This window comes from Loxodonta africana, chromosome 18 (genome assembly GCF_030014295.1).
Source record: "Loxodonta africana isolate mLoxAfr1 chromosome 18, mLoxAfr1.hap2, whole genome shotgun sequence".
Taxonomy (NCBI): domain Eukaryota; kingdom Metazoa; phylum Chordata; class Mammalia; order Proboscidea; family Elephantidae; genus Loxodonta; species Loxodonta africana.
Genome location: NC_087359.1, coordinates 26,956,605 through 26,976,590, shown reverse-complemented (window position 1 = coordinate 26,976,590; position 19,986 = coordinate 26,956,605). Strand labels below are relative to the sequence as shown.

The 19,986-nt window shown below is 40.3% G+C and overlaps 1 protein-coding gene and 1 non-coding gene across 2 annotated transcripts in view; both read right to left on the bottom strand.

Annotated features, from left to right (window-relative positions):
* Positions 1-19,986, bottom strand: part of PITPNC1 (phosphatidylinositol transfer protein cytoplasmic 1) — a 183,573-nt gene that overhangs the window by 79,322 nt on the left and 84,265 nt on the right. The window lies entirely within an intron of this gene.
* Positions 12,951-13,052, bottom strand: LOC111752623 (U6 spliceosomal RNA). The gene has a single exon (XR_002787517.1). It is a non-coding gene; the product is annotated as a U6 spliceosomal RNA (small nuclear RNA).

Below are 19,986 nucleotides of genomic sequence, written 5' to 3'. Positions count from 1 at the left end.
TAGCAACAACAATCCCAAGCCCTACCCTGGCCTTGCAACTTCTGGAACTATTTCACTTCTGAAATCTTTTTCTTCCCTCTCTTTTGTTGTTGTTGATTTTCCTTCCTTCTTTTTATTTAGGTGAAATTCACGTAACATAAAATGAACTATTTTCAAATTAACAATTCAGGGCATTTAGTACATTCAGAATGTCGCACAACTGCAACCTCTATCTAGTTCCAAAACATTTTTATCACCCCAAAAGAAACCCCTACCCAGTAAGCTGTTACTTCCCATGCCCCTGCTCCCAGCTCCTGGAAACCACTTGCTTCCTGTTAGTATGGATTTACCTGTTCTGGATATTTCATGTAAGTAGAATCAAGTCCTAGGGTTGACACTTGGTAGCTTTGACCTTTTGCAGACCATTTGCTCCTAAGCTTCAGTCTCGGCTATGAAATGGGGGTAATGATGGTTTTGAGGATTTAATGAGATCATGTCTGCAGTTGTGTGTCTGCAGTCGGTGAGCATGATGCTGGACTCATGCTCAGTGAAGGAACAGTCCTGTCAATGTCCACATTACTATCATCATTATTATTAGAAAAAGAGAAGGGCCCAGGTTTAAAGAGGAGCCTTCCAAACTGGGGCCGGCTGGTTTACCAGCTACTCTCCCTGCTGGTAAAAGAGATATAGGCAAGCTGGCTTGTTCCACCTGTACTTTGCAAAAGGGCCAGTAGATGGGGCCCTGCCGTCATCATCCAAGTCAGCAAGCGGCTCTGACTCTGGACTTTGGAACCTGGAGAAAAGGTGTGAGATGACTATTAAATTCTGTGATTACTGTTCAGATTAATCAAATGAACCCACTGGCTCTGGTGCGAGGTGGCTCAGAGTCTGCCGCAGGCCCCATGGTTCAGCACATATGTCCAATATGCGGGGTCACTGGGCATGGAGAGAAGAGATAGGCTTCTCTCTTGCAATATGGAGCTCAATATTGCAGCAGCAAGCATATTCAGAAGCATTAATCAATCCGTTTCCAGAAAATGATTATAAAGACTCCTTGGGAGAAAACTTTAAAGCACATTAAAATTCCTAGAGGTTCTCGATCACTTACAGGATGTCTGGCACTTTTCAGGTTCCTCCTCTTTCCAAGCTCATGCTTTCTAACTGCTCCACCTCATTGCTGGTTGATGCTCTTTACAGATCATCTTATCCCTACTTCTTGCTTCACAGGAACACCTTGGACCACGTTCATAGTTTTGGTTTACCACAATTCAGGTTCACCTTTGTGATTTCAGTGTTCCTATTGTTGTGAGCTGTTAGGTACCATTGAATCGGTTCCGACTCATAGCGACCCTATGCACAACAGAACGAAACACTGCCTGGTCCTGCACGATGACCACAGTCATGGTTATCCTTGAGCCCATTGTTGTAGCTACTGTGTCAATCCATCTCATTTGGAGTCTACCTCTTTTTCGTTGACTCTGTACTTTATCAAGCATGATGTCCTTCTCCAGAGACTGATCTCTCCTGACAACATATGCAAAATATGTATGACGTAATCTCGATATCCTTGTTTCTAAGGAGCATTCTGGTTGTACTTCTTCCAAGACAGGTTTTTTTATTCTTCTAGCGGTCCATGGTACATGCAATATTCTTTGCCAACGCCACAATTCAAAGGCATCAATTCTTCTACCTTCCTTATTCACTGTCCAGGTTTTGTATGCATATGATGTGATTGAAAATACCATGGCTTGGGTCAGGCCCACCTTAGTCTTCAAAGTGACATCTTTGCTTTTCAACACTTTAAAGAGGTCTTTTGCAGCAGATTTGCCCAATGCAATGTATCTTTTGATTTCTTGACTGATGCTTCCATGGGTGTTGATTGTGGATCCAAATAAAATGAAATCCTTGAAAACTTTAATCTTTTGTCCATATATCATATTGCTTATTGGTCCATTTGTGAGGATTTTTGTTTTCTTTATGTTGAGGTGTAATCCATACTGAAGGCTGCAGTCTTTGATCTTCATCAATAAGCGCTTCAAGTCCTATTCACTTTCAGCAAGTAAGGTAACGTCATCTGTATAACGCGGGTTGTTAATGAGTCTTCCACCAGTCCTAATGCCCTGTTCTTCTTCATATAGTCCAGCATCTCAGATTATCTGCTCAGGATACAGAATGAACACGTATGGTGAAAGGATACAACCCTGATGCACACGTTTCCTGACTTTAAACCATGCAGTATCCCCTTGTTCTGTCAGAACAATTGCCTCTTGATCTATGTACAGGTTCCCAAGGAGCACGACTTAAGTGTTCTGGAATTCTCATTCTTTGCAATGTTATCCATAATTTGTTATGATCCACACAGTCGAATGCCTTTGCATAGTCAATAAAACACAGGTAAACATCTTTCTGGTATTCTCTGCTTTCGGCCGGGATCCCTCTGATATCCGTGGTTCCACATCCTCTTCTGAATCCAGCTTGAATTTGTGGCAGTTCCCTGTAGATATACTGCTGTAGCCACTTTTGAACGATCTTCAGCAAATTTTACTTGCATGTGATATTAATGATATTGTTCAATAATTTCTGCATTAGGTTGGATCACCTTTCTTGGGAATAGCCATAAATATGGATGGATCTCTTCCAGTCAGTTGGCCAGGATGAATAATATTCTTTTATATGTATACACCACAATTTTGTTTTCCCATTCATCCATTGATGGACAATTGGGCTGCTTCCATCTGTTGTCTATTGTGAATAATGCTGCTATGTATATGTATTAAGTAAGAACTAGTTTTCAGTTCTTTTAGGTATATACCTAGGAGTGGGATTGTTGAGTTCCACTTCTGAAATCTTAAAACTCTAGTAACTTTTTCTCCAACTCCAACCTCAATTTTCTCACTCTCACCCCAATAACACCTTCTCCTTCACCGTATCGACCTCTCCAACTCCTGAGAGCCTCCACTAGACTCCAAGGCTCAATTCAGTAACCTACACTTGCTCCCTCAATTTTTCTGTACCCTGCTGAACCCAACCTGAAAATGAATCCTGACTCAATACATCCATTTCCTCTGCTCCTACGTGCGGCTAAGCACAGCTGGAAAATCACACAGTAATTGAGCCTGTAGGTACTACTCACTCAAAATTCCCCAAATCACCAGACTGCCAGCACTTCAAAGCAATTCTTTTACTCTGCTTCAGTTGGTTCCCTCATTCATTTCCCACAAAAGCTATCTTAAGCCTTCATTGCCCTTCTTTTTTAAAAATATTTAATTGTGATTTTGAGAAAATTTCCATAGCAAATTAGGTCTTCATTTAACAATTTCTATACATATTATTTAGTGACATTGGTTACACTTTTCACAGCATGTCAGCATTCTCATTATTTCCATTCTGCTTGTTCTGTTTCCATTAATCTAGCTTCCTTGTCCTCCTTTATCTTCTCACCTTTGGTCTGGGGTAAATGTTGACTGTTAGGCCTCATTTAGATGATTGTTTACAGGAGCACAGTACTCAAGGGGTGATATTATTTATTTTGGGAGCCACTCTGTCATTTCGCTGAGAGGTGACCGCTGGGAGTGGTTTGACTTCCAAGCTTAAAGGGTATCCTAGGGTGATAATCTCAGGGGTTCCTCTAGTTTCTACCACTCCAGTAAGTCTGGCCCTTTTTAGGAATTTGAGTTTTGTTTTACATTTTTCTCCCATTCTATCCGGGACTCTCTACTGTACCCCTGGTCAGAATGGTCAGTAGTGGTAGCCGGGCACCACCTAGTTCTGGTCTCGCGGTAGGTGAGGCTGTGGTTCATGTAGACTATTAGTCTTATAGACTATTTTCTCCTTTGAGTCTTTGGTTTCCTTCTTTCTCTTTTGCTCCTGATGCGTAGAGATCAATAGTTGTATCTTAGATGGTCACTTGCAAGCTTTTAAGACTGCAGATGTTACTCACCAAACTAGGATGTAGAATATTATCTTTACAAGCTATGTTATACCAGTTGACTCAGTTGCCCCCCGAGACTATGGTCCTAAGTCCTTAAACCTAGTAACCCAATTCATCACCCTTGTTAAGTCCTCTTGGCCTCCTTCCCTTTCAGCAGATGGCCCTTCTTCCTATATTACAGGGAAACCAGAGGCCATTAGACACTAACTCCCATGACTTCTTACCCCTCCCTTAACCTCCCTACCAGTTACTCTTGAGTCAGCTCTGACTCATGACAACCCCTTGTTGTCAGAATAGAACTGTGCTCCATAGGCTGATTTTTCAGATGTCATTTCCAGGTCTTCCTTCTGAGATGTCTCTGGATGGACTCGAACCTCCAACCTTTTGGTTAGCAGCTATTTGTACCATCCAGGGATCCCTCCCTACATACATACCCTTATCTCCCCTGCCCTTTGGTCTTTCCTCTTAGCTAGGAGGTTCATGAAGCCCATTCTCTCTCTGGCTTCAGGGAGCAGACTCTTCCTCTTCTAATTCCAAACTCTCATTCACCTACTGGGTCCTTCCTCTCAGTATTTTACAGTCAAGAGTTGATTTCCTGACATGTTGTCAATTGAAGGGTCCACATTTGTTTCTTGTATCCTATGCCTTCCTCTGGGTTCACTTTTCTTCTCATTTAAGTTCCATCCTGTGGGTGGTAAATTCTCTTAAAAAAAAAAAAAAATTTTTTTTTTCTTAGTCCCCATAAATTCAATCTGAGTGTTAGTTTAGCCACATACGTTGACAGTTTTCCCTCAGTGTTTTAGATCCCTTCATTGACTTCTTGTACCTATTATTGCTAGTGAAAAACTTGCCTGAGCCAATCACCCCATCACGTCTCCAAATCTAGTCAGGTACCAAGACCCAACGACTCTCCCTCTTCCTAGTTACATAATATTCTCTTCTCCATTTCTACTGCTTTAAATTTTGAGCTGCACCTTCTCTCATCTGATCTGCTGAAAAAGTTTCCTGTTTTCCCAATGAGTCTCCCCACACACAAGCCTGCCTATCTCTCTAGTCTCATTCTTCATCCTCTGTTCTGTATAGCACCTATCATATCATGCTGCAATTACAATACGTGTCTCCCTATTAGACTGGGAACTCCTGGTGCCAAGTAGATACTCAGCAGATGTTTCTTGCACAATGAATTAATGTGCCATTGAGAAAACCGTCCCCTTTCAACGCGTCCTGCAAAAACAAGGACATCTCAGATTTCCATTAGGAAGTTAAGACTAGGGGTTAAGGGAGAGAACTACCATTTGCTAAACATCTATTACCTTTCAGAAACTTTGATAGAGGGTTTATGTCAACTATTTGGTTCAGAACATTCACGATCATTTTAAAAGACTGATCCAAGGAAGTAAGGAAAATTCAAGTTCCCCCTTAAACTACAAGAATTTACTAGACCTCTAGAGAGTAAGGAACACTCAGGGGAACAGCCTTTAAACCAAAAGCCTTTACACTCTTCTTGGTTTAGAATAAAGGTTGGGAACAACTTGAGTAAATCTAGGTCTGTTGAAAACAGCTTGGACTTCTCCATTTCTCAGGTTGGGGCTGACTGTCCTTGAAACACGGTAGGAATCTTCAAGTACATGACCCTAGCTTTCTAGCAGGAGAAAGCTGTTAAAGTCCCTGAATGGTTTACCCAGTAAAACCACTCCTTGACTTTGTCCAGTGTAACTAAACACCTGTTATCTGTAAGGGTACTGGTTTAGTACAAGATAAAGCATACAGAGTTGGAAAGGTCTTTTACATTGGACAGTCCTATTTTACAAGTGCATAATAATAATTTTTACCCATTGTACATTCTGTTACTCAATACCCCCTAGTGTAAATTGACAAAGCAGGTACCAGAAGATGCAGTCTTCAGGGCAGTTAGAGAATAAACGTGGCATGAAACATAGCTCTCAAAAATCTGTACCCAAAGGGAGTCACTAATTAGTTTTTTATCCTTAATTATATGAGAGAATAGGTTTTTCCAATAGTCAGAGCAAATCTTAGGAAGAGGAAGCAACACGCAGTTATATGAACTCTTAGCCAAAGAAGATTATTAAGTCATTCCTGGGTACTGCGTGACTTCTCCCCACTTTTTAAGCAATAGTGTTTTGTATTTCAGACTGTTACAAAAAGCCTCAACAAAGGCATACGTGCATGCAACTGGTGTGTTTGTTTTAACATCATCTAGTCCAAGGGATCCAGATGGTTCTAAGCAAATTTAGCTAGGTGCTGAAAATAAGCCTTCGCCCTTAGCTCAAAATTAAGTTACTAAGAAAATCAATCTTCCCAGTGTCCTTCATTCCTGAAGACCTTCATTAATACGTTTCATATTTCATTCCAATATTTCACTCTAACTTTGACACGCCAACCAAAGTTACATTGAGTTAATAACATACGCAACTCAGTGACAGATTTCTGATCTTCTTTGAACCTGGGTATGAGTAATAATAAAACTTTCTACGGCCAAATGGTCAATTACTTGGTGTCATCCCTGACTATGTATCCCATGACAACCTTTAGTTGATGCTTTTCAACATCTATTTTATTAATAACCTGATTGGCATAGCTAAAGATAATTAAAATTACTCCAGATAATGACCTGCATATTACAAAGGTATTTATGACTGCCTCTTTGGAGGGCTGGGAACAAGAGAAAAAAATTTCAGATGCAGCTCAGATGAAGTTTGTATTTAATAGGTTTATGTACCAAATGGCTGTAAAATCTGATGGGATATAAACAGGCTTTCAATAGGTATTAGCAGAGAAATATGATTTAATAGTTTAATATTGTTTCCACCCAACACCACCACCACCGCTGTCGAGTCGATTCCGACTCATAGTGACCCTATAGGACAGAGTAGAACTGCCCCGTAGAGTTTCCAAGGAGTGCCTGACGGATTTGAACTACTGATTTCTTGGTTAGCAGCCCTAGCACTTAACCACTACGCCACCAGGGTTTCCTAATATTGTTTAGTCTCAGGAAATCAAGTACAGAATTTGGTGGGCAACAGCTGACACTCTGCGTGGTAAAAACACAGAGCCTGTGCACAAGCCGAGGAGAAGATGGAAGCAGTGTTTTCAGTGCATCAGAAGAAAATGCTTCCAAACCACGTCCGTGAAATCATTAACTTCTTTTCCATAGGGTCAGCTTCTATCACCCCCATGCCCCACTTTTTTTTTTTTTTAAGACTAAAATACAGCTGAAACTTGGTCCTTGAAAGTGTTTATCAGAGAGATGGCATCCTGGGATTTTTAGAGAGAGATTCATTTTACAAAGATGATGGAGGAAGATTCAACCGTTCCCTTTTCAGAGCTCTAGCAGGTCGCTCACGTTACTAGGAAGTGCCCAGAACAAAGTTAACAAACAACCTTTCAGGCCTGAATGACTGAACAGCTTATTATTCAGTGGTTTTCCCTTGGCAGAATCCAGTTCCAATGTGCACAGTCAGTGCTGACATGAGCTTGTGACAAACATCTCAATATCTTGGGCAGGAGGAGAGTATTATGCTGAATTTGTCAAACCCTAAGATGCACTCCATTATTGTTGCTGTTGTTGGGTGTCGTTGAGTTGATTGACTCATAGCAACCCCATGTGACAGAGTAGGACCACCCCATACGGCTGTAATCTTTATGGAAGCAGATCGTCAGCTCTTTCTCCCATGGAGCCGCTGGGTGGGTTTGAACCACCAACATTTTGGTTAGCAGCTGAGCGCTTAACCATTATGCCATCAGGGCTCCTTCAACAAGACTCCCCCAACTGTACCACCAAGAAAGAAAAAAATGCTGCCACTTATAATTGTAAGATGCCATCAACACTAAGATGCATTCCATTATTAGGGTTGTTAAAACATGAAAAATAATTGGCACCTTAGAATTGATGAGATATGAAAACACCAATAACAGCTAAGGTGGTGAGCACCTGTTACATGTACCAAGCACTCTTCTGAGCGTTTTTCATGATTAACTCATTTAATCCTCACAAGTACCCTATGAGTACGAAGGAACTATTACTACACCCATTTTACAGGGGCAAAAAGGGGTAAAGTAACTTGCCTTAACCAGCTGCCAAGTGGGCAAATCTGCTACAAAAGACCTCTTTAAAGTGTTGAAAAGCAAAATGTCACTTTGAGGACTAAAGTGCACCTGACCCAAGCCATAGTGTTTTCAGTTGCTTCAAATGCATGCAAACGCTGAATGATGAAAAAGGAAGACCGAAGAATTGATGCTTTTGAATTATGGTGTTGAAGAGGAATACTGAATATGCCATGGACTTCCAGAAGAACGAACAAATCTGTCCTGGAGGAAGTACGGCCAGAATGCTCCTTAGAAGTGAAGATGCTGAGACTTCATCTCAAATACCTTGGACTTGTTTTCAGGAGGGACTAGTCCCTGGAGATGGATATCATGCTTGGTAAAATAGAGGGTCAGTGAAAAAGAGGAAGACCTTCAATGGAATGGATTGACACAGTGGCTGCAACAATGGGCTCAAACATAACGATTGTGAGGATGGCGCAGGACCAGGCAGTGTTTTGTTGTCTTGTACCGTAGGGTCACTGTGAGTTGGAACTGACTCGACAGTACCTAACAATTGGCTGAGCCAGAATTAAACCCAGCTGGTCTTTTTTGGTCTGACTCCAGCACTTACGACCTTCATGCCTTCACCATTCTGCTTCTGTACTGTTGATTACTGACCTGTTGCAACAGTGACAGGTGGCTCTTGCCTCTTGGAGCAGAGATGTGCGAAGCAGCATCCCCTAGGTGAATGAGACCTAAAGAAAGATTGGCTCTGAAACTAGGCAGGAGGCCACTAGGCAGAGGGTCCAGGGCTCAGGCTGGTGACCACTCCCTTTCCTACCCTGGAAATGTGAACCCGAGAGGGATATGTGACTTCTTACCAACTCTTCTCTGAGGATACCCCATGCTGGGTGGTAGAAAAGAAGTAGGAACTGAAAATTTCAGAAATTTGAGAGGTTAGCACCTTTCCTCCAAAACAACAACAAAAAACTAAGCCCGCTGCCATTGAGTCAATTTTCACTTATAGCAGCCCTATAGGACAGAGTAGAACTGCCTCATAGGGTTTCCAGGGAGTGCCTGGTGGATTTGAACTGCTGAGCTTTTGGTTAACAGCCATAGCTCTTAATCACTACACGACCAGAGTTTCCAATGAACATCGGGTATTTTACCATTTGTTAAAGTCTTCTGTTATGTTTCTTAATAATAACTTTCTCTATAAAATTTAGATTTGTTTCCTAGGTACCTGAGAGTTGTGTCGGTATTATTAATGGGATCTTTTTTAAAATTATATTCTTCTAATTGATCATTGGAGCCCTGGTGGCTCAGCAGTTAAGAACTTAACTGCTAACCAAAACATGAGCAGTTGAAATCCACCCAGCTGCTCCTTGGAAACCCTATGGGGCAGTTCTACAAGGTTACTATGAGTTAGAATCGACTTAAGGGCAATGGGTTTGGTTTTTTGGTAATTAATTATTATTGATATATGGGGACACTATTGATATTTATATGTTGATCTTCTATTTAATAACCCTGCTGGATTCAATAGTTTTAACTATTTGTAGATTCTCTTAGATTTTCAATTTAGACATACTACGCGCAAATAGGAAGCCCTGGAGGCGTGGTGGTTAAATGCTGTGGCTACTAACCAAACGGTCCACAGTTCGAATCCACCAGGTGCTCCTTGGAAACTCTATGGGGCAGTTCTACTCTGTCCTCTAGGGTTGCTATGAGTCCAAATTGACTTGATGGCAATGGGTTATATGCAAATAAAAAAAAATATTATGCATCTTTGGTTACTTTCCTTATACCACTATTTCCTCTTCTGTTTAACTTTTTTTATTTCTATTAAAAAAAATCATTGTAATTTTTAAAATCATTTCAAGCTTACAGAAAAATTACAAGAATAGTATAAAAAACTCCAGAATATTCTTTATCCAGATTCCCCAATTGTTAACACTTGCTCTATTTCCTTGGTCATTCACATTCAGAGTATGTTGTAGACATCATGGCCCTCTCCCCTAAATATTTCAGTGTGACTTTCTGAAGAACAAGGACATTCTCTTACATAACAACAGCATAATGATCAAAATCAGGAAATTTAACAATGACATAATACTATTACCTTAATCTGCAGTCCATTTTCAAATTTTGCTGAGTTTATCCCAGTAATATCATATTGGCTATTTACCTCCCAAGTTCAGGGTCTAATTCAGGGTCACATACTGAATTTGGTTGTCTCTTTAGTCTCCTTTAACCAAAAACAATGCATCAGCCTTTGTCTTTCATGACCTTGACATTTTAGAGAGCACAGGCCAGTTATTTTATAGAATCCCATCGATTTGGGTCTGTCTGATGTTTCCTTATGATTAGGTTCAGGTTATGCATTTTTTGGCAGGAATACCACAGAAGTGAGGTTGTGTCCTTTTCAGTACATCAGCATCATTAATGATGATTTGCTCCAGAATTGATTACGTTAAGAACACTTGGTTAAGGTGGTATCTGCCATGTTTCTCTATTGTAAAATAATTATTTTTCTCTTTTTACTTAATAAATAATTTGTGGAGAGATACTTTGAGAGTATACAAATATCATGTTCCTCATCAAACTTTCACTTGATGGCTTTAGTATCCAGTGATGATTTCTGCCTAATCTAATCATCACGATGGTTGGAAGTGGTGATTTTCTTTTACATTTTCTGTTATTCCTTCTACATTTATTAGTTGGCATTCTACTGTAAGGAAGATCTTTTCCTTTCCTCCATTTACTTATTTTTCCTTTTCTTTATTTATAGCACTATGGACTCATGGATTCTTATTTTACTCAATGGGTTATAATCTATTACTGTCAATATTTATGTTGATGTTCAAATCGTCCCAAATTGGGCCAGGGGGAGACCCTTTAAGCAAGTTCTCATGCTTTTGACATGTCACCATCATGACACTTTGTTGAGTTCTTTGTTACTTTTTGGCATAACAAGGTGTTCTAGGCTCATCCTGTACTTTCCTTGCCCCAGCCTCAGAATCTACCATTTCTCTAAGCAGCTCTGATTTCTTTTAGTGGGAAGTAGTACTTAGAAAACAAGATCTGGGCATTACGCTGAGTGAAATTAGTCAGTTGCAAAAGGACAAATACTGTATAAGACCACTATTAAAAGAACTCAAGAAAAGGTTTAAACACAGAAGAAAACATTCTTTGACAGTTATGAGGGTGAAGAGGGAGGGAGAGGGGATTCATTAACTAAATAGTAGACAAGAATCATCTTAGGTGAGGGGAAGGACAACACACAATAAGGGGGAAGTCAGCATAACTGGACTAAACCAAAAGCTAAGAAGTTTCCTGAATACAACCAAACACTTCGAGGGACAGAGTAGCAGGGGCTGGAGTCTGGGGACCATGGCTTTGGGGGACATCTAGGTCAACTGGCTTAACAAACTTTGTTAAGAAAATGTTCCGCATCCCACTTTCCTGAGTGGTGTCTGGGATCTTAAAAGCTTGTGACCGGCCACCTTAGACGCATCAATTAGTCCCAACCCACTTGGAGCAAAGGAGAATGAAGAACACCAAAGACACAAGGAAAATGTTAGCCCAAGAGACAAAAGGGCCACATAAACCAGAGACTCCACCTGGGACCAGATGGTGCCTGGCTACCATCAAATGACTTCTCTGACAGGGAAGACAACAGACAGTCCCTGATAGAGCAGGAGGAAAGTGGGGTGCAGAACTCAAATTCACGTAAAAAGACCAGACTTAATGGTCTGACTCAGACTGGAGGAACCCCCAAAGCCATGGCCCCCGGATGCTCTGTTAACTCAGAACTAAAACCGTTCCCAAAGCCCACTCTTCAGACAAAAATTAGACTGGACTATATAACATAAGATAATACTCGTGAAGAGTGTACTTCTTAGTTTAAGCAGGTACAGGAGAACAAATGGGCGGCTCCTGTCTGGAGGCAGGATAAGAAGGCAGGAAGGGACAGGAGCTGGATGGAGGGACACGGGAAGCCCAGGTTGGAAAGGGAGAGTGTGGTATCACATAGGGATTGCAACTAGTGACACATAACGATACATGTATAATTTTTGTATGAGAAATTAACTTGAGCTGTAAACTTTCACCTAAAGCACAACAACAAAAAAAACAAGATCTGGGTACTAGGTGTATTCTTTGCTACTGAGGTGTCATTGCGTCTAGGTTCTGTTATAGGGGACAGAGCTTTATACATATACACACGTATTATATCTGTATAAAAATCATGAAGTCATACTGATATTTCCAATGCATCACAGGGTACATTTTGGTTTTTTCCCTTTGCATACTTATAACCTCCTTCTCCAGACGTAAGAAACCTGGTTCCCATTATCTTCAGTATATTTGCTCATTTGCTCGAACTGCCATTACATAGAAAACAGTTTCAGTATTGCTGGCCTGTAAAACCACTACCATCAAGTCGATTCCGACTCATAGCAACACTATAGGACAGAGTAGAACTGCCCCATAGTGTTTCCAAGGCTATAAATCTTTTCAGGAGCAGACCGTCCCATCTTTCTCCCATACTACTGCAAAAATCAAACCCATGGTTTAGGATTCAATTTTGTTTACAGTTGTTTTTGTCTTTAGACTTTGTCAAAATACTGAGTAACGAAGAGTTCCTTGGGTTACTTTTTCCCCCCACTATTTTATTCACTTAAAATATAGTTAGGTTCATTCATTTCTGTTTATATTCTTATTTTAGAGTCTCCCCACCTCCAATCCTTGTTGACTTGCTTTTATTATTTTTGAGTGTACAAAATATTAACGTGATTCTAAAAGTCAAACTATATAAAAAGCTTTACTCAGAGGAGGATTGGTTCTCTCTCCACCTCTCCACCCCGTTTCCATCCACCTGTGTAGGTAACCAATCTCATTAGTTCCGTTTGTCCTTCCTGCGTTTCTTTTTATAAAATAAGCACACAGATGTATACTTCTTAATTTCCACTTCTTTCTTACACAAAGGAAGAAAACTGTGGGAGGCTTCACAAATTTGCATGCCATCATTATGCAGGAGCCTGCTTATCTTCTCTATTATTCCAACTTTATAATGTGTGCTGCCAAAGTGAACAGTCTTTTTCTCTGCCTATTGCATTGTCTAGTCTCTCTAGAATGTTAGATAGCAGAGGTAATAGCGGGCATTCTTGTCTTGTTCCTGATTTGGTTTAATGACTTATTTTTCGTTCAGTCATTCAACACAAACTTTTTTTGAGCATCCTCTATCTGTCAGGTATTCTGGATACAAACATGAACAAGAAAGACTTGGTGTGTGCCCTCACAGAGCTTTAAACTAGTTGGAGAGACAGTTAAGTGGGCCATTATAATACAGCATAATAAGTGCTGTGGTTGGGGAGGCACGGGTAGGGTGTTCTAGAAACATGTAGGCAAAGTACATAACCTGGGATTGAACCCTTAGAAGGGATATACATTTAGAAATCTAGCCTGAACCATCTCCATCTGCCTTTTCAAAATGTCAGGACAAAACCCAGAGTGTTAAATCACTTATAGAGAACCTAAGATTTCTGAAATTTAAAAGTCTCCTCTTTACAAACATCTTTTGGGTGAACAGAATCAATATTGACATTACTAAGTGTTTCGTTAATGAAATCAGAATATCACTGAGAAGGGAGAGATGACTGAAAACTTCATCTTCCTGGCTACCAAAAGTAAAACTCTGTGTGACCCTGAATAAGTTAGTTGACAACTCATTGCTGTAAATATGTCCTCAACTTTTGTAAGATTTTTTTTTTTTTTCTGAAGCTATTCACTGCCCCAGGTATACTTTGTCACTTCTTTGTTTTGTTTTTTACAAAAAAAAATTTTTTTTAATTGTGCTTTAGGTGCAAGTTTACAGCTCAAGTTAGTTTCTCATTCAAAAATTTATACACAAATTGTTGTATGACATTTGATTGCAATCCCAACAATGTGCCAGCACTCTCCCCCTTTCCCTTTACACCCCAGGTTCCCCATGTCCATTTGTCCAGTTTTTCTACCCCTTCCTGCCTTGTTGTCTTTGCTTTTGGGCAGGTGTTGCCCATTTGGTCTCGTATACTTGATAGAACTAAGAAATATGTTCCTGACATGTGTTAAACTGTTTTATGGGCCTGTGTAATCTTTGGCTGAAAGGTAGACTTTGGGAGTGGCTTAGGTTCTAAGCTAGCAGGGTGTCCAGGGGCCATTGTCTCGGGGGGGTTTCTCCAGTCTGTGTCAGATCAGTAAGTCTGGTCTTTTTTTGTGAATTTGAATTTTGTTCTACATTTTTCTCCCACTCTGTCTGGGAACCTCTATTGTGATCCCTGTCAGAGCCATTGGTGGTGTTAGCTAGGCACCATCTAGTTCTTCTGGGATCAGCCTGGCAGAGGCTGTGGTTCATGTGGCCCATTAGTCCTTTGGACTAATATTTTCCTTGTGTCTTTGGTTTTCTTCATTCTCCTTTGCTCTACATGGGATAGGACCAATAGATGTATCTTAGATGGCTGCTGGTAAGCTTTTAAGACACTAGATGCTACTCACCAAAGTAGGATGTAGTACATTTTCTTTATAGACTATATTATGCTAACTGACCTAGATGTCCCCCAAGACCATGGTCCCCAGCCCTCAGCCCCAGTAACCTGGTCCCTCAAGGTATCTAGATGTGTCTAGAAAGCTTCTATGACTTTACCCTGGTCAAGTTGTGCAGACTTCCCCTACATTGTGTATTGTCTTTCCCTTCACCAAAGTTAACACTTGTCTACTATATAGTTAGTGATTTCCTCTTCCCACACCTCCCCTCCCTCGTAACCATCAAAGATTTTTTTTTCCTGTGTGTGAGCCTTTTCTTGGGTTTTTATAATAGTGGGCTCACACAATATTTGTTCTTTTGTGATTGACTTATTTCACTCAGCCTAATGCCCTCCAGATTCATTCATGTTGTGAGATGTTTTGTGGATTCATCATTGTTCTTTATCCTTGCGTAGTATTCCATTTTGTGTATATACCATAATTTATCTATCCATTCATCTGTTGATGGGCACTTAAGTTGTTTCCATCTTTTCACTATTGTGAATAATGCTGCAATGAGCATTACAGCATTACAGTGCAAATTAGTTTCTCATTCAAAAATTTATACACAAATTGTTTCATGACATTGGTTGCAATATGTCTATTCTTGTGACAGTTCTTATTTCCTAGGAGTGGGATTGCTGGATCATATGGTATTTTTAGTTGCTAACTTTTTAAGGAGGCACTCTATCATTTTCCATAGTGCTCGTTCCATTTTATATTCCCACCAGCAGTGTATAAGAATGCCAATCTCCCCGAAACCTCTCCAACATTTGTTATTTTGTTTTCTTTGATTAGTGCCAGTAACATCGGGTGAGATGGTATCTCATCGTAGTTTTGATTTGAATGTCTCTAAAAAAAAAAAAAAATAATGGCTAATGACAGTGAGCATGTCCTCATGTGTCTGTTAGCTGCCTGAATGTCCTCTTTGGTGAAGTGCCTGTTTTTATCCTTCACCCATCTTTTAACTGGGTTATTTGTCTTTTTGTTATTGAGGTGTTGAAGTATTCTACACATTTTAGAAATTAGACCCTTGTCAGATATGTTGTAGCCAAAAATTTTTTCCCAGTCTGTAGGTTCTCTTTTTACTTTTTTGGTGAAGTCTCTCAGTTATCTAGTTTCTCTTCTGGTGTTTGTGCATTGCTAGTTATGGTTTGTATTGAATTTATGCCATGTATTAGGACCCCTAGTGTTGTCCCTATTCTTTCTTCCATGATCTTTATCGTTTTAAGTTGTATATTTAGGTCTTTGATCCACTCTGAATTTTTGTGTATGGTGTGAGGTATAGGTTCTGTTTCATTTTTTTTTTTTTTACAGATGGACATCCAGTTTTGCCAGCAACATTTGTTAAAAACACTGTCTTTTCCCCATTTAATGGACTTTGGTCCTTTGTCAAAGATCAGCTGACCAAAGGTGGATGGATTTACATCCGGCTTCTTGATTCTATTCCATCGGTCTATGTGTCTGTCGTTGTACCAGTACTAGGCTGTTTTGATACCATAGCTATATGGTAGGTTCTGAGATCAGGTAGTGTGGAGGCTCCTACTTTGTTCTTTTTATTCTATACTGCTTTGCTTATCCAGGGCCTCTTTTCTTTCCATATAAAGTTAGTGATTAGTTTTTCCATTTCGTTATAGAATGCTGTTGGTATTTGAATCTGGATTGCATTATATCTGTAGATTGCTTTGGGTAGAATTGGCATCTTCACAATGCTGAGTCTTCCTATGCACGAGCATGGTATGTTTTTCCTATGTAGGTCTCTTTTGGTTTCTTGTCATAGTGTTTTGTAGTTTTATTTGTACAGGCTTTTGCATCACTGGTTAGATTTATTCCTAAGTATTTTATCTTTTTACAGGCTATTATACTGGTACTGTTTTCCCGACTTCCTTTTCAAAGTTCTCTTTGTTGGTGTGATAAGATTTTTTTAAAGAAAAAAAAATACATAAACAAATAAATTTTTCTTGCCAACCATGTGAGAGAGAGTAAATTCCATAATACTTCATTCCTAGATATGTTGGCATGTAAATGAATAATTTCTTTTATAAGGATCAGCACAAAGCTTGTGCCTATGAGGTGGAGGTTAAAAATGTCTCAGAAGTCCACCCTTTTCAAACTGCTGTACCACTCAATCATCTCTAACATCAACTACTCCTCCTCTCCTCAGTGCTTTCTCTCCTGTGTTTAGGTTCTGTAATTTGCTGCAACATCTCACAGAACTCACTAACCATATCAAGGAAACGGCTCACATGGTTGTGGAGGCTGGCAAGTCCTAAATCTGTGGGTCAGGCATAGGCTTCTCCTGACTTACATGTCTGCAGGGGCCGACAAACCCAAATCGGCAGGCCAGATGACAGGCTGCTGGCTCACAAGGCTGTGGAAGCTGGCAAATCAGGTTAGATGGCAGGCTGCTGATTCACAAGACTGCAGAGGGTGGTGAATCAGGTCAGATGATAGGCTGCTGGCCCATGGGACTGCAGAAGCTGGCAAATCCCAGAATTAGATCAGAAAGAAGGCTGCTGGCTCAGGTCCCAAGAACCGGAGATCAGACAATGACAAGCTGGATGTAGGATCCAAATGCAGAGAAAGAGAGAGAGAGCCCCGCCAGAGCACCCACGTGTATACACTGGATACAGGCAACACCCCAGGGAAGGGCGTGACTTGAGTAAGGGTGGGACTTGAGTCATGCCCTCCTGCAAGGCTGTGACTCAAGATACACCCCTAATAATCCTGCCTCATTAACATACAGAGGTTAGGATTTACAACACTCAAAATGGAGGATAATTAGGATAAGTATAAGATCACAAAATGGAGGCTAGCCGCACAATACTGGGTATCACAGCCTAGCCAAGCCAACACACAACATCAACCCACCACACCTTGTTAGGGTTCCATACACCTTATTTGCATGGTCTCTGCCAATCATTGTGTGGGATTCACAAAGACTATGGCTAGAAGGGCCATATTAAGTAACTCACTGTACCTCAGCATGTATCTACTAAGAACAAGGACATTCTCCTACATATACACAATATAATGATCACAGGTAAGGAACTTAATATTGATGTAATGCTATACCATATTATTATCTAATACATGGTCCATATTCAAATTTCCCCAGTTGTCCCAATAATATCTTTTCTTTCTCCCTGTCTCCTGACCTCCACCCCCAAATCCAGGATCCAATCAAGGATAAGGCATTACATTTAATTGTCAAATTCCTTTAGTCTCCTTTAATCTAAGACAGTTCCCCATGTTTGTTTGTGTGTTTTGTCTTTAACGGCATGTTCATTCAGAGTTATGGCCAGTTGTTTTGTAGTGTCCTTCAATTTGGATTTATCTAAATTGTTTTCTCATAACTGAATTCAGGTTAAACTTTTCTGGCAAGGATAATCCATAGGTCACGTGTCCTTCTCAGGGTGTCACAGTGGAAGGTACATTAGGTCAGTTTGTCGTATTACTGGTGATGCTAAATATGCTTACTTGATGGTATCCTCTAGATTTTTCCACTGTTAGTAATTAATACATAGCCTGTGGGGTGATACTTTGTGACAGTGTGAATATCTTGTTCTTCAATACTGCTTTACTCAATGAGTTTAGCATTCCCTGATGATCCTTGCCTGAGTCAATCATTATTTTACTACAGTAGCTGCAAAATGGTCACCCAGACCTTGAGAGACCTAGTATTGCTTCTCTAGCTCTGACCTCCAGTTTCCCAACAATGATTCAGTGTTGTCCCTTTGGTTATGCTGCTTTTGACCAGTTTGGTTAACTCTCTTCTTAACCTTAGGTACTAACACATCAGCAGAGGAGGGCTTTTGGATTTTACACAGCCCAGTGAACCAGGTTTAGACAATAAAGCAATACACCACTTAAAGCTATATCTACTACTACTAAAAAAAAAATAATAATAATGATTACTACCAATAAATTCTAGCTTCTTTGAAATGCAGGGGGAAGCTGTGTTGTGACTATCTCCCTGAGAATCAGAAAATTAGCCCTCACACTGTACAGACACCCCTTTTGCTTGTGTGTGTGCATGTGTTTTTGACTTCTGGCTCTTGGTCACAAATTGAACCACAGATATCAATGGAAACATCTTAAGGAATCAAATATGATCCATTTTCCATGGTCCTCAAAATGATACCATTAGCTCCAGACGGAGTATGGACAATGACTTTCCACTTCATGGGACCGGGGCCTTCTGAACTGCCAATAGGTGTGTTTTGTGCAAATTTCTTTTTAGCATGTACTGACTTATTACAGAAAATTGCAGATTTTGTAGGTGGCTGGTTATAATAACCTAAGGTTAAAAACAGAACAAAAAAAAGTTGAAGACATCAGAGATCGTGTCTAAAAATAAAGTAAATGCTCTTTCTTTCTATAATCCTCAATTACAGGCCACTTAAGGAAGAGATAATAAGCTCCTGATTCCTGTAAATATGGATTCTACAGTCCTCACAGGTATCCCTGCTTTACAAATGGATATCTTTTGGAGAAAGACTGACTTTCTGTTGGATTTGATGTGTGCCATGAGAGGGAGGCAAAATAAGACAATGTATTAATAACATTAATTTATCCCATACCCATCCTTGTTGCCCTCTTGTTACAAATACTAATGTTGTCGTTGTTAGGTGCCGCTGAGTCGGTTCCAACTCATAGCGACCCTATGCACAACAGAACGAAACACTGCCCGGTCCTGAGCCATCCTTACAATCATTGTTATGCTTGAGCTCATTGTTCCAGCCACTGTGTCAATCCACCTCGTTGAGGGTCTTCCTCTTTTCCGCTGACCCTGTACTTTGCCAAGCATGTTGCCCTTCTCCAGGGACTGATCCCTCCTGACAACATGTCCAAAATATGTAAGATGCAGTCTCGCCACCCTTGCTTCCAAGGAGCATTCTGGTTGTACTTCTTCCAAGACAGATTTGTTTGTTCTTTTGGTAGTTCATGGTATACTCAATATTCTTCGCCAGCATCACAACTCAATGGTGTCAATTCTTCTTCGGTCTTCCTTATTCACTGTCCAGTTTTCACATGCATATGATGCAATTGAAAATACCATGGCTTGGGTCAGGCCCACCTTAGTCTTCAAGGTGACACCTTTGCTCTTCAACACTTTGAAGAGGTCCTTTGCAGCAGATTTACCCAATGCAATGCATCTTTTGATATCTTGACTGCTGCTTCTGTGGCTGTTGATTGTGGATCCAAGTAAAATGAAATCCTCGACAACTTCAATCTTTTCTCTATTTATCATGATGTTGCTCATTGGTCAAGTTGTGAGGATTTTTGTTTTCTTTATGTTGAGTGCAATCCATACTGAAGGCTGTGGTCTTTGATCTTCATTAGTAAGTGCTTCAAGTCCTCTTCCCTTTCAGCAAGCAAGGTTGTGTCATCTGCATAATGCAGGTTGTTAATGAGTCTTCCTCCAATCCTGATGCCCCGTTCTTCTTCATATAGTCCAGCTT